This window comes from Rattus norvegicus, chromosome 7 (assembly GCF_021556685.1).
Source record: "Rattus norvegicus strain SHRSP/BbbUtx chromosome 7, alternate assembly SHRSP_T2T, whole genome shotgun sequence".
Lineage (NCBI taxonomy): Eukaryota > Metazoa > Chordata > Mammalia > Rodentia > Muridae > Rattus > Rattus norvegicus.
Genome location: NC_141540.1, coordinates 48614317 through 48641520, shown reverse-complemented (window position 1 = coordinate 48641520; position 27204 = coordinate 48614317).

The following is a 27204-nucleotide window of genomic DNA, read 5'->3' as shown; positions in this document are numbered from 1 at the left end:
CGGGCAGACTCTGAATGGGTGTTCCTTCTGTCTCCGTTTTAATCTTTGCCTCTCTATTCTCTGCCAAGGTTATTCTTGTTCCCCCTTTTAAAGAAGGAGTAAAGCATTCACATTTTGATCATCCGTCTTGAGTTTCATGTGTTCTAGGCATCTAGGGTAATTCAAGCATTTGGGCTAATAGCCACTTATCAATGAGTGCATACCATGTGTGTTTTTCTGTGATTGGGTTACCTCACTCAGGATGATATTTTCCAGTTCCCTCCATTTGCCTACGAATTTCATAAAGTCATTGTTTTTGCTAGCTGAGTAATATTCCATTGTGTAGATGTACCACATTTTCTCTATCCATTCCTGAGTTGAAGGGCATCTGGGTTCTTTCCAGCTTCTGGCTATTATAAATAAGGCTGCTCTGAACAAGTGGAGCACATGTCATTTTTATATGTTGGGGCATCTTTGGGGTATATGCCCAAGATAGGTAAAAATGGATCCTCAGGAAGTTCAATGTCAAATTTTCAGAGGAACCTCAAGACTGATTTCCAGAATGGTTGTACAAGTCTGCAATCCCACCAAAAATGGAGGAGTGTGCCTCTTTCTCCACATCCTCGCCAGCATTTGCTGTCACGTGAGTTTTTGATCTTAGCCATTCTCATTGGTGTGAGGTGAAATCTCAGGGTTGTTTTGATTTGCATTTCCCTTATGACTAAACATGTTGAACAGTTCTTTAGGTGTTTCTCAGCCATTTGGCATTCCTCAGCTATGAATTCTTTGTTTAGCTCTGAACCCCATGTTTTATAGGCCGTTTCGATTTTTTTTTTAACTTGAGTATTTCTTATATACATTTCAAGTATTATTCCTTTCCCGGTTTTCGGGTAAACATCCCCCTACCCCTCCCCTTCTTTATGGGTGTTCCCCTCCCCATCCTCCCCCATTGCCGCCCTCCCCCCAACAATCTAGTTCACTGGGGGTTCAGTCTTAGCAGGACCCAGGGCTGCCCCTTCCACTGGTGCTCTTACTAGGATATTCATTGCTACCTATGAGGTCAGAGTCCAGGGTCAGTCCATGTACAGTCTTTAGGTAGTGGCTTAGTCCCTGGAAGCTCTGGTTGCTTGGCATTGTTGTACATATGGGGTCTCGAGCCCCTTCAAGCTCTTCCAGTCCTTTCTCTGAGTCCTTCAACGGGGTTCCTATTCTCAGTTCAATGGTTTGCTGCTGGCATACGCCTCTGTTTTTGCTGTATTCTGGCTGTGTCTCTCGGGAGAAATCTACATCCGGCTCCTGTCAGTCTGCACTTCTTTGCTTCATCCATCTTGTCTAATTGGATGGCTGTATATGTATGGGCCACATGTGGGGCAGGCTCTGAATGGGTCTTCCTTCAGTCTCTGTTTTAATCTTTGCCTCTCTATTCCCTGCCAAGGGTATTCTTGTTCCCCTTTTAAAGAAGGAGTGAAGCATTCACATTTTGATCTTCCGTCTTGAGTTAAATTTGTTTTAGCCATCTAGGGTAATTCAAGCATTTGGGCTAATAGCCACTTATCAATGAGTGCATACCATGTGTGTTTTTCTGTGATTGGGTTAACTCACTCAGGATGATATTTTCCAGTTCTGACCATTTGCCTACGAATTTCATAAAGTCATTGTTTTTGATAGCTGAGTAATATTCCATTGTGTAGATGTACCACATTTTCTGTATTCATTCCTCTGTTGAAGGGCATCTGGGTTATTTCCAGCTTCTGGCTATTATAAATAAGGCTGCTATGAACACAGTGGAGCACGTGACTTTTTTATATGTTGACGCATCTTTTGGGTATATGCCCAAGAGAGGTATAGCTGGATCCTCAGGCACTTCAATGTCCAATTTTCTGAGGAACCTCCAGACTGATTTCCAGAATTGTTGTACCAGTCTGCAATCCCACCAACAATGGAGGAGTGTTCCTCTTTCTCCACATCCTCCCCAGCATCTGCTGTCACCTGAGTTTTTGATCTTAGCCATTCTCACTTGTGTGAGGTGAAATCTCAGGGTTGTTTTGATTTGCATTTCCCTTATGGCTAAAGATGTTGAACATTCCTTTAGGTGTTTCTCAGCCATTCGGCATTCCTCAGCTGTGAATTCTTTGTTTAGCTCTGAACCCCATTTTTTAATAGGGTTATTTGTCTCCCTGCGGTCTAACTTCTTGAGGTCTTTGTATATTTTGGATATAAGGACTCTATCTGTTGTAGGATTGGTAAAGATCTTTTCCCAATCTGTTGGTTGCCGTTTTGTCCTAACCACAGTGTCCTTTGCCTTACAGAAGCTTTGCAGTTTTATGAGATCCCATTTGTCGATTCTTGATCTTAGAGGATAAGCCATTGGTGTTTTGTTCAGGAAATTTTTTCTCAGTGCCCATGTGTTCCAGATGCTTCCCTAGTTTTTCTTCTATTAGTTTGAGTGTATCTGGTTTGATGTGGAGGTCCTTGATCCACTTGGACTTAAGCTTTGTACGGGGTGATAAGCATGGATCGATCTGCATTCTTCTCCATGTTGACCTAGTTGAACCAGCACCATTTGCTGAAAATGCTATCTTTTTTCCATTGGATGGTTTTGGCTGCTTTGTCAAAATCAAGTGACCATAGGTGTGTGGATTCATTTCTGGGTCTTCAATTCTGTTCCATTGGTCTATGTGTCTGTCTCTGTACCAATACCATGCAGTTTTTATCACTATTGCTCTGTAATACTGCTTGAGTTCAGGGATAGTGATTCCCCCTGAAGTCCTTTTATTGTTGAGGATAGTTTTAGCTATCCTGGGTTTTTTGTTATTCCAGATGAATTTGCAAATTGTTCTGTCTAACTCTTGGAAGAATTGGATTGGTATTTTGATGGGGATTGCATTGAATCTGTAGATAGCTTTTGGTAAAATGGCCATTTTTACTATATTAATCCTGCCAGTCCATGAGCATGGGAGATCTTTCAATCTTCTGAGGACTTCTTCAATTTCTTTCTTCAGAGTCTTGAAGTTCTTATTGTACAAATCTTTTACTTGCTTGGTTAAAGTCACACTGAGGTACTTTATATTATTTGGGTCTATTATGAAGGGTGTCGTTTCCCTAATTTCTTTCTCGGCTTGTTTCTCTTTTGTGTAGAGGAAGGCTACTGATTTATTTGAGTTAATTTTATACCCAGCCACTTTGCTGAAGTTGTTTATCAGCTTTAGTAGTTCTCTGGTGGAACTTTTGGGATCACTTAAATATACTATCATATCATCTGCAAATAGTGATATTTTGACTTCTTATTTCCGATCTGTATCCCCTTGACCTCCTTTTGTTATGTGATTGCTCTGGCTAGAAGTTCAAGAATTATATTGAATAAGTAGGGAGAGAGTGGGCAGCCTTGTCTAGTCCCTGATTTTAGTGGGATTGCTTCAAGTTTCTCTCCATTTAGTTTAATGTTAGCAACTTGTTTGCTGTATATGCCTTTTACTATGTTTAGGTATGGGCCTTGAATTCCTATTCTTTCCAGGACTTTTATCATGAAGTGGTGTTGAATTTTGTCAAATGCTTTCTCAGCATCTAATGAAATGATCATGTGGTTTTGTTCTTTCAGTTTGTTTATATAATGGATCACGTTAATGGTTTTCCGTATATTAAACCATCCCTGCATGCCTGGGATGAAGCCTACTTGATCATGGTGGATGATTGTTTTGATGTGCTCTGGGATTCGGTTTGCCAGAATTTTATTGCGTATTTTTGCGTCGATATTCATAAGGGAAATTGGTCTGAAGTTCTCTTTCTTTGTTGGGTCTTTGTGTGGTTTAGGTATAAGAGTAATTGTGGCTTCATAGAAGGAATTCGGTAGTGCTCCACCTGTTTCAATTTTGTGGAATAGTTTGGATAATATTGATACGAGATCTTCTATGAAGGCCTGATAGAATTCTGCATTAAACCCGTCTGGACCTGGGCTCTTTTTGGTTGGGAGACCTTTAATGACTGCTTCTATTTCCTTAGGAGTTATGGGGTCGTTTAACTGGTTTATCTGTTCCTGATTTAACTTTGGTATCTGGTATCTGTCTAGGAAATTGTCCATTTCCTGCAGATTTTCAAGTTTTGTTGAATATAGGCTTTCATAGTAAGATCTGATGATTTTTTGAATTTCCTCTGAATCTGTAGTTATGTCTCCCTTTTCATTTCTGATTTTGTTAATTTGGATACACTCTCTGTGTCCTCTCGTTAGTCTGGTTAAGGGTTTATCTATCTTGTTATTTTCTCAAAGAACCAACTTTTCGTTCTGTTGATTCTTTCTATGGTCCTTTTTGTTTCTACTTGGTTGATTTCAGCTCTGAGTTTGATTATTTCCTGCCTTCTACTCCTCCTGCGTGTGTTTGCGTCTTTTTGTTTTAGAGATATTAGGTGTGCTGTCAAGCTGCTGACATATGCTCTTTCCTGTTTCTTTCTGCAGGCACTCAGCGCTATGAGTTTTCCTCTTAGCACAACTTTCATTGTGTCCCATAAGTTTGGGTATGTTGTCTCTTCATTTTCATTAAATTCTAAAAAGTCTTTAATTTCTTTCTTTATTTCTTCCTTGACCAGGTTATCGTTAAGTAGAGCATTGTTCAATTTCCACATATATGTGGCATTCTTCCCTTATTGTTATCGAAGACTAGTTTTAGGCCGTGGTGGTCCGATAGCACGCATGGGATTATTTCTATCTTTCTGTACCTGTTGAGGCCCGTTTTTTGACCAATTATATGGTCAATTTTGGAGAAAGTACCATGAGGTGCTGAGAAGAAGGTATATCCTTTTGCTTTAGGGTAGAATGTTCTATAAATATGGGTTAAGTCCATTTGGCTCATGACTTCTCTTAGTCTGTCTACATCTCTGTTTAATTTCTGTTTCCATGATCTGTCCATTGATGAGAGTGGGGTGTTGAAATCTCCTACTATTATTGTGTGAGGTGCAATGTGTGTTTTGAGCTTTAGTAAGGTTTCTTTTACGTATATAGTTTCCCTTGTCTTTGGGGCATAGATATTTAGGATTGAGAGTTCATCTTGGTGGATTTTTCCTTTGATGAATATGAAGTGTCCTTCCTTATCTTTTTTGATGACTTTTAGTTGAAAATTGATTTTATTTGATATTAGAATGGCTACCCCAGCTTGTTTCTTCTGACCATTTGCTTGGAAAGTTGTTTTCCAGCCTTTCACTCTGAGGTAGTGTCTGTCTTTTTCTCTGAGGTGTGTTTCTTGTAGGCAGCAGAATGCAGGGTCCTCGTTGCGTATCAGTTTGTTAATCTATGTCTTTTTATTAGGGAGTTGAGGCCATTGATGTTGAGAGATATTAAGGAATAGTGATTATTGCTTCCTGTTATATTCATATTTGGATGTGAGGTTATTTTTGTGTGCTTTTCTTCTCTTTGTTTTGTTGCCAAGACGATTATTTTCTTGTTTCTTCTAGGGTATAGCTTGCCTCCTTATGTTGGGCTTTACCATTTATTATCCTTTGTAGTGCTGGATTTGTAGAAAGATATTGTGTAAATTTGGTTTTGTCATGGAATATCTTGTTTTCTCCATCTATGTTAATTGAGAGTTTTGCAGGATACAGTAACCTGGGCTGGCATTTGTGTTCTCTTAGGGTCTGTATGACATCTGTTCAGGATCTTCTGGCTTTCATAGTTTCTGGCGAAAAGTCTGGTGTAATTCTGATAGGTCTGCCTTTATATGTTACTTGACCTTTTTCCCTTAGTGCTTTTAACATTCTTTCTTTATTTTGTGCCTTTGGTGTTTTGACAATTATGTGACGGGAGGTGTTTCTTTTCTGGTCCAATCTATTTGGAGTTCTGTAGGCTTCTTGTATGCCTATGGGTATCTCTTTTTTTAGGTTAGGGAAGTTTTCTTCTATGATTTTGTTGAAGATATTTACTGGTCCTTTGAGCTGGGAGTCTTCACTCTCTTCTATACCTATTATCTTTAGGTTTGATCTTCTCATTGAGTCCTGGATTTCCTGTATGTTTTGGACCAGTAGCTTTTTCCGCTTTACATTATCTTTGACAGTTGAGTCAATGATTTCTATGGAATCTTCTGCTCCTGAGGTTCTCTCTTCCATCTCTTGTATTCTGTTGGTGAAGCTCGTATCTACAGCTCCTTGTCTCTTCTTTTGGTTTTCTATAATCAGGGTTGTTTCCATGTGTTCTTTCTTGATTGCTTCTATTTCCTTTTTTAATTCCTACAACTCTTTGATTGTGTTTTCCTGGAATTCTTTCAGGGATTTTTGTGACTCCTCTCTATGGGCTTCTACTTGTTTATTTATGATTTCCTGGAATTCTTTCAGGAATTTTTGCGATTCCTCTCTGTAGGCTTCTACTTGTTCTCTAAGGGAGTTCTTCACGTCTTTCTTGAAGTCCTCCAGCATCATGATCAAATATGATTTTGAAACTAGATCTTGCTTTTCTGGGGTGTTTGGATATTCCATGTTTGCTTTGGTGGGAGAATTGGACTCCGATGATGCCATGTAGTCTTGGTTTCTGTTGCTTGGGTTCCTGTGCTTGCCTCTCGCCATCAGATTATCTCTAATGTTACTTTGTTGTGCTATTTCTGACAGTGGCTAGACTGTCCTATAAGCCTGTGTGTCAGGAGTGCTGTAGATCTGTTTTCCTGTTTTCTTTCAGCCAGTTATGGGGACTTAGTGTTCTGCTTTCGGGCGTGTAGTTTTTCCTATCTACAGGCCTTCATCTGTTCCTGTGGGCCTGTGTCTGGTGTTCACCAGGCAGGTCACTTGCAGCAGAAAAGTTGGTCTTACCTGTGGTCCCGAGGCTCAAGTTTTCTTGTGGGGTGCTGCCTTTGAGCTCTCTGCGGCGGCAGCAACCAGGAAGATCTGCGCCATCCTTTCCGGGAGCCTCCGTGCACCAGGGTTCCAGATGGCGTTTGGTGTTTTCCTCTGGTGTCAGAGATGTGTGCAGAGTGCAGTCTCTTCTGGTTTCCCAGGCTTGTCTGCCTCTCTGAAGGTTTAGCTCTCCCTCCCATGGGATTTGGGTACAGAGAACTGTTTATCAGGTCTGTCCTTTCAGGTTCCGGAGGTGTCTCAGGCGCAGGGGTCCTGCCGCTCCTGGGCCCTCCCCAACGGGAACCCAGAGTCCGTATACAGTTTCCTCTTGGGCCAGGGATGTGGGCAGGGGTGGGCATTGTTGGTGGTCTCTTCCGCTCTGCAGCCTCAGGATTGCCCACCTGACCAGGCAGTGAGGTCTCTCTCCCAAGGTGTTTGGGAGCAGAGAGCTGCTGCGGGCAGGGATCCGAGGGTTTGGGACTCCCCCTGCTAAATATCGGAAGTGACTGGTCCTAGAGGAATTTTGCCTCTGTGTGTCCTGAGTTCACCAGGCAGCAAATATTCTCTTGCAGCAGAATATTTGGTTTTACCTGTGGTCCCGAGGCTCAAGTTTGCTTGTGGGGTGCTGCCTACGAGCTCTCCGCGGCAGCAGAAACCAGGAACCCTAGTACACCTCTTGAGATGCATCATGAAAAATAAGTTAACAGACTCTAAATATTAAAATGCTGTAATATCGATTATATGATCACCCTACAATTTATTAATCCCTTTTTATTTCTACTCTTCAAAATAACGCATATATTTTTAAATATTTTATGTAACTTTAAAAATATCTTTCTAAAGATCACAGTAGTTTTCTATATACACACATACACACACACACAAACACACACACACACACCACACATACACACACACACACACACACACACACACACCATTGTAGAAATGATCTCTAGTTCTTCCTCCTAGCCTCATGCTCCTAAAAATAGGACTCAGACTCAAAATAATACTTTGCCATATAGATAGGCTTTTCTCTGACTAAGTCATAGTTTACAATAACCCATCTATTCTACAATCTGCCATGTGGCTGGTTACCTGTGCTCACATACCTTGTGTCTTTCTCCTCACCTCTTCTTGGGTGAATCTTCTAAACTGCCACTATCCCAGAATCCTTTCTGTCTCTCAGATGTCTCACCTCCTATTTCCTGCCTAAGGTATAGGCCATCAGATTTATTCCTTACAGGTGCCACATCCGTAGTAACACTACAATGGTTATACTGTTCATTTTTCATTAGTGCTCTCAACTGCAGTGTGTTCATAACTTTGCAAATAAAATGATGGTAATGTTTGCTTCACTGACTAAGGTGATTAAGCTCAATTCCTAACTAACAAATATTTGGCCCAACCATGTTCTCCCAATTACAGTAGCAAGTACAAAAGGGAGTAAACAGAAACAGGTATCATTTGAGGCTCCACGCAGGAGTAGCATAAATCATGTCTTCTACTCTTTTGCATTTTGAATTACTAAAGTTATAAGACCAAGACAACTTCATTTTCTTGGAAGCTAGTACCATTTAATTACTAATATAGCATCACACAGCAGGGAAGACAGATTCAGGTAACAATATATGATTGTCACCATTTTCTTTATTGTTTACTTTTTATGTTTTCATAAGTATTTTTAACTATTTATCCAAATAAATCATCTATATGAAATCACTTACATATGTATTAACATGCATTTGCCTCCATAATTGTTTTTGAGAGAGTCATAAATGAATAGTGTACTTCTATTATTTTTACCATTCATTTTTCACACTTCACATGTTCTACCATTTCAAGTCTAATTTCATTAAATCTTTATTATTCTTTCATATATCTGTGTATATGAATATACATATATACAACATAATGAGTACATTTATACAAATTAATAAGATTATAAAGTACAAAACAGTATTAATTCTATTTCTCTGTGATTTAAATTGTGATTTATGGAATACAGTTATGTATGTTTTAACAATGTAATAATTCTTTCTAGTAAAACATAAAAATTCAATTATGAAATTATTATTTTAATTGATTACTATAATTTTCTATTCATTGTCCTTTTCTCTTCCCAGAGTGAAATGTCAATGATAGTAGAAACAAGAGACAAAAATTTCTATTCTAATTACATTTCATAAATATATGGAAAGTCACAATTTCTTCTCAATAGCATTAATATATTATTTAATATTACCAAGGGCAATCATTAACTAGAGATAAAAGATAATTTAGACTTGACATAAAAGAGTTTGGAAGAAAAATTAAAGGAAACTGCATATATTATATTGGAGAAAATATGACTGTATAATTCATGTATTCTATTGGAGATAATAAGACCTTTTCAATGTGTATTTCGATTTGACATAATTCACCACTTTCATTGCTGATTTTGAAAAATGGTCACATTGCTGCAGTGATTAAAGGAAATACAATGGAATCCACGTTCCATGCTGTAAATGTTCATCTTACCACTCAATGATCAGACTTTGAAATGGGGCTAAGTACAGAGTATGGCACTAGTAAAGATTGTTAAGTGAATATTTTGTTGGGTAAATGAACAATGTTATTTCATAATTAAATAATTTCATTTCTTGATGATTTAAGGTCAATGTGCACAGTCATTTTCAGACTACTTAACTGGAAAAGGATAAAGAATCTTTATTAGAATTTTATGATGCTTCATAAGTTCCTTGAAGGTGAATTGAGATTTCAAAAGGAACACTGTAACTAAAATCAACGAAATTATTTTTCAGTCCTATATGTTTTACTGTCCTTTATATTCAACTTTTAATGTTTTAGCTTTTCATTGAAGATCAAAATGGTATCTTTGAATTTGTTTGACATGAGAAAAAAACTTATTAAAGTCAAATGTAAATTGAACTTTGTCTCACATACTCAGAAAGTGGCAGACATTGGCAGTCACATTATTTATGTCAAGCCAGGAACTGGCTATTTATTAAATGTGCCAAACACCACATCTAAAGAACAAAAATCTAGAAAAGTATTAATTTATCCAATAATCAAAATTGTACTGTTTATGAAATTTTTCTGAAATAAACAGAAAAATCATCATTCTATTATTCATACTCTCTATAATATGTAACATCTAAAGTTAAACTCCATCCCATATACAGTCATCAAACAGAGTCACTATTGCTGATGCCAAGAAGTGCTTGCTGACAGAGTCCTGATATCAATGTCTCATAAGAGACTCTGCCAGATACATCTGCCTTACCAATACAGATGCAGATGCTTGTAGCCAACATTGGACTGAGCACTGGGAGACAAGTGGAGTAGTCAGGGGAAGGACTGAAGGAGCTGAAGGGGTTTGCAACAAAATCAACCAACCAGAACCGCAGAGCTCCCAGAGACTAAACATCAACCAAAGATTACACATGTGAAATAACTTGTTCAAAACATCAAGAAAATGGTTTTATATGTTATTAATATTGATTAATATCTTACTTTTCTTACTTGAGAATCTACATGTAATCCTACCAAAGCATGAATACCAAGGCATGCTCCTTGATAATTTTGGAGGAATTAGTGAAAAGATTTCTTCAATCTGTAATATTATAAAGATCCACTCTCCATTTAATGTGATTGAAAGGAAATGCTTATTTATTTTGCTGACAGTAAAATTTAAAGGTTATTTAAGTTTAAAAGAGTACATTTATTTAAGAGAAAGTTATTTCTTGTTTAGCAAAATGTAGCTAAAGGGTACATTCCCACATGCCCACATACGGTGCTATTATATAATTTAGGAACACTTTACATTGATATCGAAAGCCATTAACTCAGGGTATTGAAATTAGCTGGAAAATAATAAAGATACTCTGTTAAATGAATAAGATCCTGAAGGAGAAACAAAAGGTAATTACTTGTTTTGAATGTAGACTTCTGCTAAACTGATTCACTTACATTTACTACTAAAAATTGCATCTATCAACCAAAACTTATAATTAAATTCAGTTGATATAATAAGTAATTTGGTATATTATTGTGCAAATATATTATAGGTTAATATTGAGACAAAATAATATTTAATACTGGCAGACATACCTATCAAATATCAAAGTAATTAACATACACAAGGCAAAGACATAGAATAGCATTGTTAATATATCTGTTTAACCTAAATGTAATAACTTTATAAGTAGTATCTTAATGTTCTATTGCATAAAATTAGAAATAATTACAAGGCATAGATGATAAAATAGGTCATCAAAAAGGTTTAATCTTCATAGACAATTTATTGTTTTAGAAAAACAGATTTTATCTCCCTACTTTTATTTAACTTACCTTAGACAAATATTTAATTGTGAAAGTGAGAAATGTTTCACATTACTTAAGGTAAAAATGATAATATACATTATAGTATGTAAAAGTGATAGTCTAAGTATCAAAAAAGGACAGATGATCTACTGTCCTTTTCAAGTCTTTACTTCATCCCCTCAGAGAAATATCATCAGACCAACTCCTCCCTTAGAATAGGAACATTGAACATTTATTTACAGAGATGCAAACTCATGTTCATAGATGCCTAGTTTGATTAATCCAACAAAAAGAAGAAGGAGAAGGAGGAAGAGGAGGAGGAGAAGGAGAAGGAGGAGGAGGAGGAGGAGAAGGAAGAAGAAGAAGAAGAAGAAGAAGAAGAAGAAGAAGAAGAAGAAGAAGAAGAAGAAGAAGAAGAAGAAGAAGAAGAAGAAAAAGAAGAAAAGGAGAAAAAGGAGAAAAAGAAGAAGAGGAAGAAAGCACTCTAGTAATTCTAGCAAAGTCCTCAGAGCGGATTATTTTGGTATTTTATTGTGTGTGTTTTTCTAGATGCAGTATATCCATTGTTTGAAATGACAAGGACAGCATTTCCCAACCAAAAAAATAAAAGCAAAACCCCAAATCTTGTTTTAAATATTGACACATGTATCCTGTGTCTATATTTGTCAGGTTCTGACAGCGCCTCTCAGAAGACAGGGATATCAGGCTCCTGTTAACAAGTGCTTTTTGACATCAGCAATGGTGTCTGGGTTCTATGTCTCCATATAGGATGGATCCCCAGGTAGGCAGTCTTCAGATGGCCTTTCCTTCAGTTCCTGCTCTACGTTTTGTCCCTTCATGTCATTTAGACAAGAGCAATTCTAGGTGAATATTTTTGACATGGGTGGGTGTCCGTGACTAACCTCTGGATATAGTCTCTACATGTTCTCTCTTCCCTTTGTATTTCAGCTAATGTCACCCCCACTGGGTCCTGGGATCCTCTTGCTTTACTGGCATTTGGGACTTTCTAGTGGCTACTCCCAGTTCCCCAGCCCCACACTTCAGTTCAATTTCCTGACCCTCTGCTCTTCTCTCCTGTCTCCTCCCACAGCTAATCCCGGCCCCTTTCTCCTTCCCCGCCTCTTTCCTTCCCAGGTCCCTCCCTCTCTAACTCATATCATTATTTTGTTCCCCCTTTCAACTAGAACTAAAGGATCACACGTTGGTCTTCCTTCTTCTTGAACCTCCTATGATCTGTAAGTTGTACCGTGGGTATTCTGAGCATTTTTCCGAATATCCACTTATGAGTGAGTACATGCTATGTGTGTTCTTTTGTGACTGAGGTAACAAAGGGACATCAGACTCTTATGATGCGGAAAATTTCAAAACTCAGAGTTGCAACTTCTGTGCTTTTGTGTCAAATTGGCTGTTTTATCTGATACCCACATTGCATGGACAGCCATTTCACAAACTGTAGATTACTTTACGTCATTCTTTATAAATAACGATTACTTTTGAATGCGGTCTCCTTCTCTAGACTGCAGCAATTAGTAAGAGCAGATGCGATTCTTAGCTGCAGAGATGGTAAGACTCTAATGGATGGAATGCATTAAAGTGCAAAATGCTATGCATCAGCATATTTCTAGGTTAATCCCTCTGTTATTTATTAGCAGATACCCATTCAGCTATGTTTACCACGAGACCATGACAGGAGTTTCATGACAAACTCTTAGAGTATTGTTATCCAACTAAGACAAATTATCTAACTCACTGCTTTCAAAAAAAAAAAAAGAAAGAAAGAAAGAAAAGAAAGAAAGAAAAGAAAAGAAATCAGAAGGAAACATTGAAATGATAAATTCTGTAATTAAATCTTTTATTTCAGTTATTGTTCTATAATTGTGGCAGTTTTATGCTTGCTTGCTTTTATGTCTCTTTGTTCTGTTCCTTTGACGCTCTAGTGTGTACATCAACAAGACGGGAATTAGGTATAATGGTTCCTAAATCAAGACATACTATGGGGGTTGGGGATTTAGCTCAGTGGTAGAGCGCTTGCCTAGGAAGCGCAAGGCCCTGGGTTCGGTCCCCATCTCCGGAAAAAAAAAAAAAAAGACATACTATGAATGCTTTCCCATCTACAGTTCACAAAACCCCTGCTGTCATATCTTATTAGTAGATAATAAACAATACAGAAAGGTAAAGGGAGAAAATTGCTTATAAACTAATCTAAAGTATTAAAATATCTGAGAAAAATGTTAATTAAAATTGTCATTGGATAATTGAAATATCATTGTGGTTTTAAGCACATTTATAAACCTATAAAGTGACATTACAAATATAGTGAGTGTTAACATTCTGACCAAAAAATAGCTGATTAGTTTGCAGACCTTGCCATGGTAGGTTACTGTGTTTTCAATGAAATTAGACTAGACCAATACAATTATATCAAGATAGTTTAGAAGTTAACATTACAGATCACGAGGAGATATTATAAAGTCAATTTTGAGAACTATAATTTTAGGGAAAATAAATAATTCATTGGAAAGTTTCCACAATTTCTTATATAATACCCGAAGACACTCATATTCAACAAAATGTTCCTTAAAGTAAAATTTGATAGGATTGCCATTGTATACATGATCCGAATAAAAAGACCAATATGTAGTAGGAACGTCATTTTAAATATAAATAACATCACGCTATTTTATAAATTAGTATCTATATTGAGGTATGAAATATAATTTTATTTCTCTATGTGTTTTTAAAGATTTCAAAGTAATGAGAGTGATTCCCTCAGAAGTCATCTCAGGTATCTTTCTGAGTGCATGCCATGTTAGCATATCTTAGTGCCCTCTAGTGTGCAGATCTTAGCAGTAGCATTCTGGGTTCTAAATTATGAAATTATTTTAAAATGAAAGATTTTTTTAAAAAGGTCAACTCTGAACCAATATCAAGTAAATAAAAGAATTTTAAGTTGGAGAGAAAATTAGAGCCAGATGTCAGTTCAAATGAAATCAAAAAGCTGCTAAAGTGAAATTCCTTCTTTTACTGATTAACCTCACCTTTATTTGTCTAAATGCCGAACAGAATATACTATTTACATACACTTATGCCCTTGCTTCAGAAATTCAGACCAACTAGCCTTTGGTTCCTACTGAAACTCCCATGATTTCTCCAGCTTGAAGTTTAACACAATATAATTCACCCTAGAATTTCTCTGTTCCCCTTCTCTGCTCCAACACACTGATGCATTTGATAGTTAGCACAATGGGAGCCTAAAGCCTCCTGTCATTCTTAAAGGGATGATTTATAAAACAAAGATGAGATACTAAGAAGCAAGTACTAAAGATAATTTTCAAAAAAGAGTGTACGAAGATTAAACACACGGGAGTCAATCTCCCCCAAATGTTTAAATGAGGTTTGAAAATCATTAGTCATTTTAAAATGTATCTTTAAATACAGTGATAGCGCCACCAACAGCATTCTTATCTAGTAATGGTCAATAGTAATCAAAGTATACACATCATGCAGTTAAGGAATAGTACATTCCTGCAGTGAATCCACGGCTCTTAATTAGAATGTGTTGGATGGGAGAACGTAGGACAGCTCTTTTGGTTACAAAGCTATGGAATCCTCCCAGGGCTGACTCACTGCATCACCCTATCTACCAGTTTTCCACTGAAAAGTGACTGTGAATTGAATTGAATGATTCCAAACTAGTTTGCGGTTTCTGATATTATAATCAGTTCAATACAGATCAGGAACAATTTTTTTTGAATATCCAAGGGCATCCAAAGCTGCAGAAATAATATTTTACTTGGCAATTCTTATTCTTGGTGTGTATGGACAAGGCTGTCTGTTAAATTCATACAGAATTATTATGCCCTTGTGTTTTGGCAAATCCCCTACGTGTTTCCTCTGGGTAACCACCTACTCTGGGTTATGTGGATTATTAGAGACCACACCCATAAATACTTTGAGCATATTACTACAGAGTGATCCACACTGATTTAGCATCCACCAGAACAAGGTATCTCATTGCGTACCTTTGCTGTTATGATATATTTTACTTTATAACGAGTAGAAAACCTTAATTTATCCATAGGAGAAGGCAAAAAGATGAGAGTAAAATTACCAAGTAACAGATTCTTTGAGCTTGTAAGACTGTTGTCTAAAATATTTTCTTACATAGCCATTTTATTCCTGATGGCAACCGAAAGTTTGCAGGGTTTCAAAGGTCTTTGGAAAAAAACAAACGAAGGTTAAATAAATTAAGCAACTTGAAAATATTCGTGCAGCTTTATAAATCTGGGACTCCCAACTATGTTCTCCTAGTGGTGGTGGAAGGAATTTATAAGTAGAACACGACAGAACTTCTCTCTTTCATCTCCAAGAAGAGTACACCGTTTCTTCTCTTCATTTACCCAAACTCACATTGTGAGCAGCTCTCGAACTGAATGCGAGGTAGGCAATTGATGGAAATCCTCACCCCATTACTAACTAGAGCTTATTCCAAACTAAGGCTTATAGACTCAACAGTGATTCAAATGCCAATGCACAGTATGATACTGCAAAATTCTCCACTTTAAAGGGAAGTACCTGCTCATGAGGAAATGCTCATCTTAACGAAGGGTCAGACTATTGTAAGCACTGGAGGATCAGAAATGAATAATGAGAAGGAAAGGGTCAGCATTAAAGTTCAGTTTTCAAACACATAATAAATATTGTGAATCATTGTCTAACTACTTTCAAGACTCCGGATCTAACCAGCACCCCTGAAGATTGCTTTATTTTGTCGAAAGAGGGATGATGTTGTGTCTCTAGCCTCCCAAAGGAAGTCAGTGTATTATGTTTGAACCAAGGTCCTTTCTACATCATTTTCTCCTGTATTTTGCCTTAACTTACTAGAGTTTGTCTTTTAATTGCCTGTCACAAGGAGCCTTTTGAACCTCACAGTTCACAGTAGACCACTAATTCCTGGATTGTATAACATTTTTCAAACATAATATTTTTATCAATTTTTTTGAGAACTCTGCAAAGAGCACCCTGAACACACCCGCTTCCCATTCCTCGCAATTCCACTCTCCCACCTTTGCACCCTCTCCCCATGAAAGAAAAAAGAAAAATAAAAGAAAGGGGAGAGGAGGGAAAACTGCCAAACTTTATGTTGCCCACATATTCACTGGAGCGTGGTCAGAGTCCCAGTGGCCAGGCCCGTAAAGATAACTGACTGAATCCTTCCCCATCCTCTGCCAGAATCCATCAACTGTGAAGAGCTACACTTCAACATCTTCATCGCCGTTTTTAAGGACTCTCTCCACTAGCTTCATGTCTGAACAGTTTCGTTTTCTTTTCTTGGCGGTGGCGAGGGAATTTGACACAGAAGCCTTCAATGATTCTCATTCTCAGTTAATGAGTCTGCATTCCTTCATACCATTGCTAAAGAGGCTTCTTTGCCCATAGCAGCTGTCGATGCAGTGGGCACCAACATGTTTAGTGACTGCTCGGATCATCGACATCAATATAGTATCTGGCAGCGTCCCAGATCTCAGATCTCAACATGGTTTGTGGTGGCGGAAGGAATTAGGGAAATCAACATGACCACCAATGGCACTCACATCATGGACAAAGGATCTGGCAGCATCTCAGGTCTCAGATCTCAACATTGTACCTGGTAGCATCAGGGATCTCAGACATCAACAAGGCCTCCAGTGGCGCAAGTATCACGGAAGTCTTTCAAGGAGACTCAAACCCGAAAATGAGCCATTTTTTATCTCGAATATTCTGCCTTTGTTCAGAGTCAGGCTGAGCATGCTCTGCATGCAGTTGCAGCAGTTGCAGCTCTGTTCAAGAGCTTGGTCTTTCGACTAAGCAGAGACACTGGTTTGGGTGACACTGGGGGAAGGGGCAGGGCACTGTTGCCTCCTGTGGTCTATTTTTCAGTACTGGTAGTGTAACTTTAATATGGTTGCCTCCTCAACACACTGTGAATTCATTGAAGAAATACTGTTTACCTATGTACATGATCAGCAACTCACTATTTTTATATTAAATGAATGAATTACTGTCAATTCGCATGCTGTAGATGTATAAATGTTCTTCGAGGATTCTACATCAGGCTCCTGTCGGCAAACACTTCTTGGCATCAGCAGTAGTGTCTAGGTTTGGTGGCTGCATGTGGGATGGATTCCCAGGTGCTGCAGCCTCTGCATGGCCGTTTCTTCAGTATCTGCTCCACGCTTTGTCCCAGTGTTTCCTTTAGAAAGGAGCAATTTCTGGGTTAAAAATTTGGAGATCAGTGGGTAGCCCCATTCCCCAAATGGGGGCCTTGACTAGCTTCTGAATATGGTCTTTACAGGTTCTCTCTCCCCTCTTTTGGGTATCTCAGCTAATGTCATTCCCTTTGGGTCTTGGGAGCCTCTTGCTTTCCTGGACTTTCTGTTGGCTAGCCCCAGTTCCCCATTCCCCATTGTTGCTATACAACTCTGCTCTATTTCCTGACCCTCTGTCCATCTTGCCAGTTTCCTCCCGCACCTGATCCCCTCCCCCATTTTCTCTCTTCCCCTCCTCTATCCCACCCAAGTCCCTCCCACTGATTGTTTTCTTCCCCCTTCTAAGTAGGACTGAGGCAACCACACTTTGGTCTTCCTTCTTCATTACCTCAATATGGTCTGTAAGTTGTATCATGGGTATTCTGAGCTTTTTCCCTAATATCCACTTAGTGGGTACATGCCCTGTGTGTTCTTTTGTGACTGGTTTACCTCACTCAGGATGATATCTTCTAGTTCCTTCCATTTGCCCCGTGAAGGCATCGTTTTTAATGGGCCCCTAATATGGAAGTCTCCTAAGAGGTTGTGCCAGAGCCTTGCCAACAGGGATGCTTGCAGCCAACAATCAGACTGACAAAGGGACCCGGCTGGAAGATTTAGGGGAAAAACTGAAGAAGCTGAAGGAATTTGCAACCCCATAGGAAGAACAACAGTGTCAACCAACCAACCTCCCCAGACTTCCCAGGGACTAAAGCACCAACCAAAGAATTCACAAGGAGGGACCCATGACTCCAGCTGCATATGTAGCTGAAAATGGCCTTTGGTTCTGTGAAGACTTGATACCCCAGTGTAGAAGAATGCTAGGGCAGTGGGTGGGTGGGGGAGCACCCTCCTGGAGGCACAAGGGAGGGTGGGTAGGGTGGAGAGTATTCAGAGAGGAAACGGGGAAGGGGGAATAAAATTTGAAATGTATATAAATAAAATAACCAATAAAAAATTTAAAAATAATACAATTAATTTAAAAAGTCCTATCTAGTCACAGAAATAAACAACTTAGAATACAAATTTAAGTAGATAAATTTTGTGCGGACTATATAAAATTACTGAATCAGTCTTAATTTATTCATTTTTTTATTAAAATTACAAACATTGCGTTTTTCATGGACTCATTAACACTTTCAAAACAACAACCATTTTATTAACTTGTACTTCCTCCAGGCTCTGGAATTATAAACACCTAGGCTCTATATAAGTACGAAACTTAAAACATTTAGATGCAAAGTATTTCAAACATTAAGAGGTTAGCATTCCATACATAAAGAGTAAAAAAAAAAAATTGATGAAGTAGCTTTATATAACTCACATGAAATCTTAAAAATTTTCCACATTTGTATACAATTGAATATATATGCGTTAGTGGATATATACATGCATGCAGTAGGTGGTAAGAACAAGACTAAAGACACACTGCACGGTTGTTTTTTCAACAGCTACACACTTAAACAGTTTGTCAAGAAACGAAGTTCGAAAGATATTCTTGGCTTTGAAATATTTTTAGCATCCATGTCTGTCAAACTAGGAGTCTATGTCTAAATTTGTTCCACCTAATTTATCTTCAGGAAAGTCATTTTGTAAAATTTTATTCAATATCTGTTTGCATATATAAACCATTAGCCATAAAATGCAATAAAGTGATTGCCCTCTTCTGCACATTAAACATATTGACAGACAGCATTTCATTCTAGTTATTCAAGGATAAATCAGGCTTGCTTTTATCTTCGGAGGAGGACTGCAAATATTTTTGAGACTCGGAGGCAAAAAGAAAATATTCTGATTTTTACTGACAGTGAATGATACATTGATTAGATCCTACTATTAAATATTGGTGTTCAATGGGCAAGTAACATGGATGAGGCATCAAATGATTAAATAAGTACTGTCAGAACTTAAAAAGACAGCAATTTATTTTTCTGTGCAAGAATTCTCTGCACAGAAACAGCTCAGTAATTGCACAGCTGTCACAAGGGTCTGCTCCCCTCATGCCTGTATAATTTTATTCTATAGATTTTTCCTTTCAGCTGACAGACTGCTCGAATAAGTAGAAACAGCGTGCCTATACATTCTGCACACACACAAAAAAATGAGGGTCAATATGCAGAAATGAATTTTCATATTATATTTTTGTTTTTTGTTTTTTTCTGGAGTAATGATTGTTCTCCATGAAGGTTTACACTGATGTACGCATCAGTGTTAATTTTGTTTGTTTGTTGGTTTAATGTTTACACTCCACTCCAGATTTTACTCTCCTCCAGCTCCACCTTCCAACTGTGCCACATCACATACCTTCTCTTCTCCCTGCCACGGCCCCCCAACCTCTCTCCAGGAGGATGTCCCCATGCCACCAGACCTCTAAACTCCCGTGGATCTCCATTCTCTTGAGGGTTAGGTGCATCTCTATGACTGAAACCAGACCCAGGAGTCCTCTGCTGTATATGTATTGGGGGCCTCCTATAAGCTGGTGTATATGCCTGGTTTCTGATCCAGTGTCTGAGACATCTTCAGGAGTCCAGGTTAATTGAGACAGCTGGTGCTTCTACAGGGCTACCATCCTCCTCAGCTTCTTCCAGGTTCTCAACCACAGGGGTCGGCAACTTCTGTTCATTGGTTGGGTGCAAATATATGCATCTGACTCTTTCAGCTGCTTGCTGGGTCTTTTGGAAGGTAGTCATGACAGGTCCCTTTTTGTGAGCACCCCATAGCCTCAGTAATGGTGTCAGGTCTTGGGACCTCCCCCTGAATTTGATCCCACTTTGGGCCTGTCTTGGGACCTTCTTTTCCTTGGGTTCATCTCCATTTCCACCCTGCATTTCTTTCAGACAGGAACAATTATGGGTTAGAGTTTTGACTGTGTGATAGAAAACCCACACACACTTGATGCCCTGTCTTTCTGCTGGATGTGGGCTCTACAAGTTCCCTCTCCCCACTGGAGGGCATTTCATCTAGTGTTCCTCCCTTTGCGCCCTGAAATTCTGTCATCTCTCAGTTCTCTGGTACATTCAGGAGGGTCCTTCCAACCTCCTGCCTCCCAAAGTTGGCTGTTTCCATTCTTTCTGCTGGTCTTCAGGGCTTCAGTCCTTTTCCCCCACGTAGTACCAAATCATGTTGCCCTCTCTCACCCACCACCCCGTCTCCTTTACCTCCCAGATCCCTCATTCCTTCTCCCTTTGTGGTTGCTTTCTTCTCCCTCCCAAGTGGTACTGAGGCTTCTTCACTTGGTCCCTTCAGCTTGTTGATCTTTTTGAGTTCTGCAGACTCTTTCTTGGGAATTCTGGATTGTTTTGGCTAATATCCACTTATTATTGAGTACATACTGGGCATGTCTTTGGGGTCTGAGTTACCTTACTCAAGATATTTTCTAGTTCCATTCATTTGCCCACAAAACTCAGGATGTCCTCATTCTTAGTAGTATTCTATTGTGTAAATGAACAACATTTTCTATATCCATTCTTCTGTCCTGGGACATCTGGGTGGTTTCCAGCTTCTGGCTACCACATATAAGGTGGCTATGAACATAGTGGAACACGTGTCCCTGTGACATAGTGAGGCGTCTTTTGGATATATTCCTAAGAGTGGTATTGCTGGGTCTTCGGGTAGATCTATTTACAATTTTCAAGGAACCTACAAATTGATTTCCAGAGTGGTTGTACTAGTTTGCAATCCCACCAGCAATGGAGGAGTGTTGTTCTTTCTCCAAATCCTTGCCAACATATGTTGTCTCCTGAGCTTTTGATCTTAGTCATTCTGATATAAGATGAATCTCAGGGTCATTTTGATTTTCATTTCTCTAATCACTAAGGACTTTATACATTTCTTTAGGTGCTTCTCATCCGTTCAAGTTTCCTCTGTTGTAATGCCAACCAACCAGATCTTCCAGGAACTAAACCACTACCAAAATACTATACATGGACTGACCCAGGGCTCCAACTGCATATGTAGCAGAGAATAGACTTGTTGGGACACCAGTGGAAGGGGAAGACCTTGGTCCTGCCAAGGTTGGACCCCCAGTGCAGGGGAATGTGGGGGGGGGTCGTTAAGGGAGGTGGATGGGGAGAATACCCATATGGGGGTGGGGTGGGGATGCGGGCTTATGGACAGGAAACCAGGAAAGGGAATATCATTTGAAATGTAAGTAAAGAAATATATCTAATAAAAAAATTTAAAAAAAGATTCCTCTGTTGTGAATTATCTCTTTAGTTCTATAGCTCTTTTTTTTAAAAAATTGGGATCTTTGGTTTCTTTGATGGTTAGCATCTTGAGTTCTTTATATATTTTGGATATTAGCCCTCTATCAGATGTGAGGTGAGTGAAGATATTTTTCCCAATATGTAGCTTGCCAGTTTGCTTTATTGACTCTGTCCTTTGCCCTACAGGAGCTTTTCAGTTTCATGAGGTCCCATTTATCAATTATTGATCTTAGAACCTGAGCCATTGGAGTTCTGCAGGAAATTTCTCATTGTGCCAATGAGTTACAGGCTCTTTCGAAATTTCTCTCCTATTAGATTGAAAGTATCTGGTTTTATGTTGAGGTCTTTGATCCACATGGACTTCAACTTTGGGCAAGGTGACAAATATGGGTCTATTTTCATTTTTCTACATACATACATCCAGTTAGACCAGCACTGTTTATTGAGAATGCTTTCTTTTTTCCATTGTATATTTTTGGTTCTTTGTCAAAGACCAAGTGTGTGTAAGTGTGTGGTTTTACTTCTGAGTCTTCAATTTTATTCTATTGATTAACCTGTCTGTCTCTGTACCAACATCACACAGTTTTTAACCATTATTTCTCTGTAGTAGAGTTTGAGTTCAAGGATAGAGATTCTCCAGCTGGTATTTTATTGTTATTATTATTATTTTTTTTTTTTGCTACTCTGGGTTTTTGCTTTTCCAGGTGAATTTGAGAATGTTTTTTTAGATGTCTTTGATGAATTGTGTTGGGATTTTGATGGGGATTGCATTGAGTCTGTAGATTACCTTCCATAGGATGGCCATTTTTATTATGCTAATTCTGACAATCCATGAGCATGGGAGATTTCTCCATTTTCTGAGATCTTCTTTGATTACTTGAGCGACTTGAAATTCTTGTCATACAGATCTGTCATACACTTGTTTGATTAGTTACCCCGAGATATTTTATATTATTTGTGACAACTGTGAAGGGTGTTGTTTCCCTAATTTCTTTCTCAACCTGTTTATTATTTGTATAAAGGAAGGCTACTGATTTATTAGAGTTAATTTTATATCCCGTTACTTTGCTGAAGTTGTTTATCAGCTGGAGAAGGTTTCTGGCAGAATTTTTGGGGTTGCTTATGTATACTATTATATCCTCTGCAAGAATCTGTATAAAATTACAAATAATGAAAAAAATTTCATGATTACTTCCTTGTCCAAATCTCAATGTTTACCACTTTTTGTACAGACTTATCTAATCTCCCTACTCCCTCCCTCCTCTTCTCTTTCCCTAAACCCCATACTTTCTCCAACTTCATATGTTAAAAAAGAGATGAGGTTAACCATCAACATTTCTATTCCACATTTCTGTTTCATTTAATAGTTTTTTCTTTCTTTTCTTCTCTTTTTCTACTTTCTTTTCTTTTTTTTCTTTTTTTATTAACTTGAGTGTTTCTTATTTACATTTCGAGTGTTATTCCCTTTCCCGGTTTCCAGGCAAACATCCCCCTAATCCCTCCCCCTCCCCTTCTTTATGGGTGTTCCCCTCCCCACCCTCCCCCCATTACTGCCCTCCCCCCAACAATCACGTTCACTGGGGGTTCAGTCTTAGCAAGACCAAGGGCTTCCCCTTCCACTGGTGATCTTACTAGAATATTCATTGCTACCTATGAGGTCAGAGTCCAGGGTCAGTCCATGTATAGTCTTTAGGTAGTGGCTTAGTCCCTGGAAGCTCTGGTTGCTTGGCATTGTTGTACTTTTGGGGTCTCGAGTCCCTTCAAGCTCTTCCAGTTCTTTCTCTGATTCCTTCAACGGGGGTCCTATTCTCAGTTCAGTGGTTTGCTGCTGGCATTCGCCTCTGTGTTTGCTATATCCTAGCTGTGTCTCTCAGGAGCGATCTACATCCTGCTCCTGTCGGCCTGCACTTCTTTGCTTCATCCATCTTGTCTAATTGGATGGCTGTATATGTATGGGCCACATGTGGGGCAGGCTCTGAATGGTGTTCCTTCTGTGTCTGTTTTAATCTTTGCCTCTCTATTCCCTGCCAAGGGTATTCTTCTTCCCCTTTTAAAGAAGGAGTGAAGCATTCACATTTTGATCATCTGTCTTGAGTTTCATTTGTTCTAGGCATCTAGGGTAATTCAAGCATTTGGGCTAATAGCCACTTATCAATCAGTGCATACCATGTATGTCTTTCTGTGTTTGGGTTAGCTCACTCAGGATGATATTTTCCAGTTCCAACCATTTGCCTACGAATTTCATAAAGTCGTTGTTTTTGATAGCTGAGTAATATTCCATTGTGTAGATGTACACATTTTCTGTATCCATTCTTCTGTTGAAGGGCATCTGGGTTCTTTCCAGCTTCTGGCTATTATAAATAAGGCTGCAATGAACATAGTGGAGCACGTGTCTTTTTTATATTTTGGGGCATCTTTTGGGTATATGCCCAAGAGAGGTATAGCTGGATCCTCAGGCAGTTCAATGTCCAATTTTCTGAGGATCCTCCAGACTGATTTCCAGAATGGTTGTACCAGTTTGCAATCCCACCAACAATGGAGGAGTGTTCCTCTTTCTCCACATCCTCGCCAGCATCTGCTGTCACCTGAGTTTTTGATCTTAGCCATTCTCACTTGTGTGAGGTGAAATCTCAGGGTTGTTTTGATTTACATTTCCCTTATGACTAAAGATGTTGAACATTTCTTTAGGTGTTTCTCAGCCATTCGGCATTCCTCAGCTGTGAATTCTTTGTTTAGCTCTGAACCCCATTTTTTAATAGGCTTATTTGTTTCCCTGCGGTCTAACTTCTTGAGTTCTTTGTATATTTTGGATATAAGGCCTCTATCTGTTGTAGGATTGGTAAAGATCTTTTCCCAATCTGTTGGTTGCCGTTTTGTCCTAACCACAGTGTCCTTTGCCTTACAGAAGCTTTGCAGTTTTATGAGATCCCATTTGTCGATTCTTGATCTTAGAGCGTAAGCCATTGGTGTTTTGTTCAGGAAATTTTTTCCAGTGCCCATGTATTCCAGATGCTTCCCTAGTTTTTCTTCTATTAGTTTGAGTGTGTCTGCTTTGATGTGGAGGTCCTTGATCCACTTGGACTTAAGCTTTGCACAGGGTGATAAGCATGGATCGATCCGCATTCTTCTAAATGTTGACCTCCAGTTGAACCAGCACCATTTGCTGAAAATGCTATCTTTTTTCCATTGGATGGTTTTGGCTCCTTTGTCAAAAATCAAGTGACCATAGGTGCGTGGGTTCATTTCTGGGTCTTCAATTCTATTCCATTGGTCTATCTGTCTGTCTCTGTACCAATACCATGCAGTTTTTATCACTATTGCTCTGTAATACTGCTTGAGTTCAGGGATAGTGATTCCCCCTGAAGTCCTTTTATTGTTGAGGATAGCTTTAGCTATCCTGGGTTTTTTGTTATTCCAGATGAATTTGCAAATTGTTCTGTCTAACTCTTTGAAGAATTGGATTGGTATTTTGATGGGGATTGCATTGAATCTGTAGATCGCTTTTGGTAAAATGGACATTTTTACTATATTAATCCTGCCAATCCATGAGCATGGGAGATCTTTCCATCTTCTGAGGTCTTCTTCAATTTCCTTCTTCAGTGTCTTGAAGTTCTTATTGTACAGATCTTTTACTTGCTTTGTTAAAGTCACTCCGAGGTACTTTATATTATTTGGGTCTATTATGAAGGGTGTCGTTTCCCTAATTTCTTTCTCGGCTTGTTTCTCTTTTGTATAGAGGAAGGCAACTGATTTATTTGAGTTAATTTTATACCCAGCCACTTTGCTGAAGTTGTTTATCAGCTTTAGTAGTTCTCTGGTGGAACTTTTGGGATCACTTAAATATACTATCATATCATCTGCAAATAGTGATATTTTGACTTCTTATTTCCGATCTGTATCCCCTTGACCTCCTTTTGTTGTGTGATTGCTCTGGCTAGAAGTTCAAGAATTATATTGAATAAGTAGGGAGAGAGTGGGCAGCCTTGTCTAGTCCCTGATTTTAGTGGGATTGCTTCAAGTTTCTCTCCATTTAGTTTAATGTTAGCAACTGGTTTGCTGTATATGGCTTTTACTATGTTCAGGTATGGGCCTTGAATTCCTATTCTTTCCAGGACTTTTATCATGAAGTGGTGTTGAATTTTGTCAAATGCTTTCTCAGCATCTAATGAAATGATCATGTGGTTTTGTTCTTTCAGTTTGTTTATATGATGGATCACGTTGATGGTTTTCCGTATATTAAACCATCCCTGCATGCCTGGGATGAAGCCTACTTGGTCATGGTGGATTATTGTTTTGATGTGCTCTTGGATTCGGTTTGCCAGAATTTTGTTGAGTATTTTTGCATCGATATTCATAAGGGAAAGTGGTCTGAAGTTCTCTTTCTTTGTTGTGTCTTTGTGTGGTTTAGGTATAAGAGTAATTGTGGCTTCGTAGAAGGTATTTGGTAGTGATCCATCTGTTTCAATTTTATGGAATAGTTTGGATAATATTGGTATGAGGTCTTCTATGAAGGTTTGATAGAATTCTGCACTAAACCTGTCTGTACCTGGGCTCTTTTTGGTTGGGAGACCTTTAATGACTGCTTCTATTTCCTTAGGAGTTATGGGGTTGTTTAACTGGTTTATCTGTTCCTGATTTAACTTCGGGACCTGGTATCTGTCTAGGAAATTGTCCATTTCCTGAAGATTTTCAAGTTTTGTTGAATATAGGTTTTTATAGTAAGATCTGATGATTTTTTGAATTTCCTCTGAATCTGTAGTTATGTCTCCCTTTTCATTTCTGATTTTGTTAATTTGGACGCACTCTCTGTGTCCTCTCGTTAGTCTGGCTAAGGGTTTATCTATCTTGTTGATTTTCTCAAAGAACCAACTTTTGGTTCTGTTAATTCTTTCTATGGTCCTTTTTGTTTCTAATTGGTTGATTTCAGCTCTGAGTTTGATTATTTCCTGCCTTCTACTCCTCCTGGGTGTATTTGCTTCTTTTTGTTCTAGAGCTTTTCGGTGTGCTGTCAAGCTGCTGACATATGCTCTTTCCTGTTTCTTTCTGCAGGCACTCAGCGCTATGAGTTTTCCTCTTAGCACAGCTTTCATTGTGTCCCATAAGTTTGGGTATGTTGTACCTTCATTTTCATTAAATTCTAAAAAGTTTTTAATTTCTTTCTTTATTTCTTCCTTGACCAGGTTATCATTGAGTAGAGCATTGTTCAATTTCCAAGTATATGTGAACATTCTTCCTTGATTGTTATTGAAGACCAGTTTTAGGCCGTGGTGGTCCGATAGCACGCATGGGATTATTTCTATCTTTCTGTACCTGTTGAGGCCCGTTTTTTGACCAATTATATGGTCAATTTTGGAGAAAGTACCATGAGGAGCTGAGAAGAAGGTATATCCTTTTGCTTTAGGATAGAATGTTCTATAAATATCTGTTAGGTCCATTTGGCTCATGACTTCTCTTAGTCTGTCAACATCTCTGTTTAATTTCTGTTTCCATGATCTGTCCATTGAAGAGAGTGGGGTGTTGAAATCTCCCACTATTATTGTGTGAGGTCCAATGTGTGTTTTGAGCTTTAGTAAGGTTTCTTTTACATATGTAGGTGCCCTTGT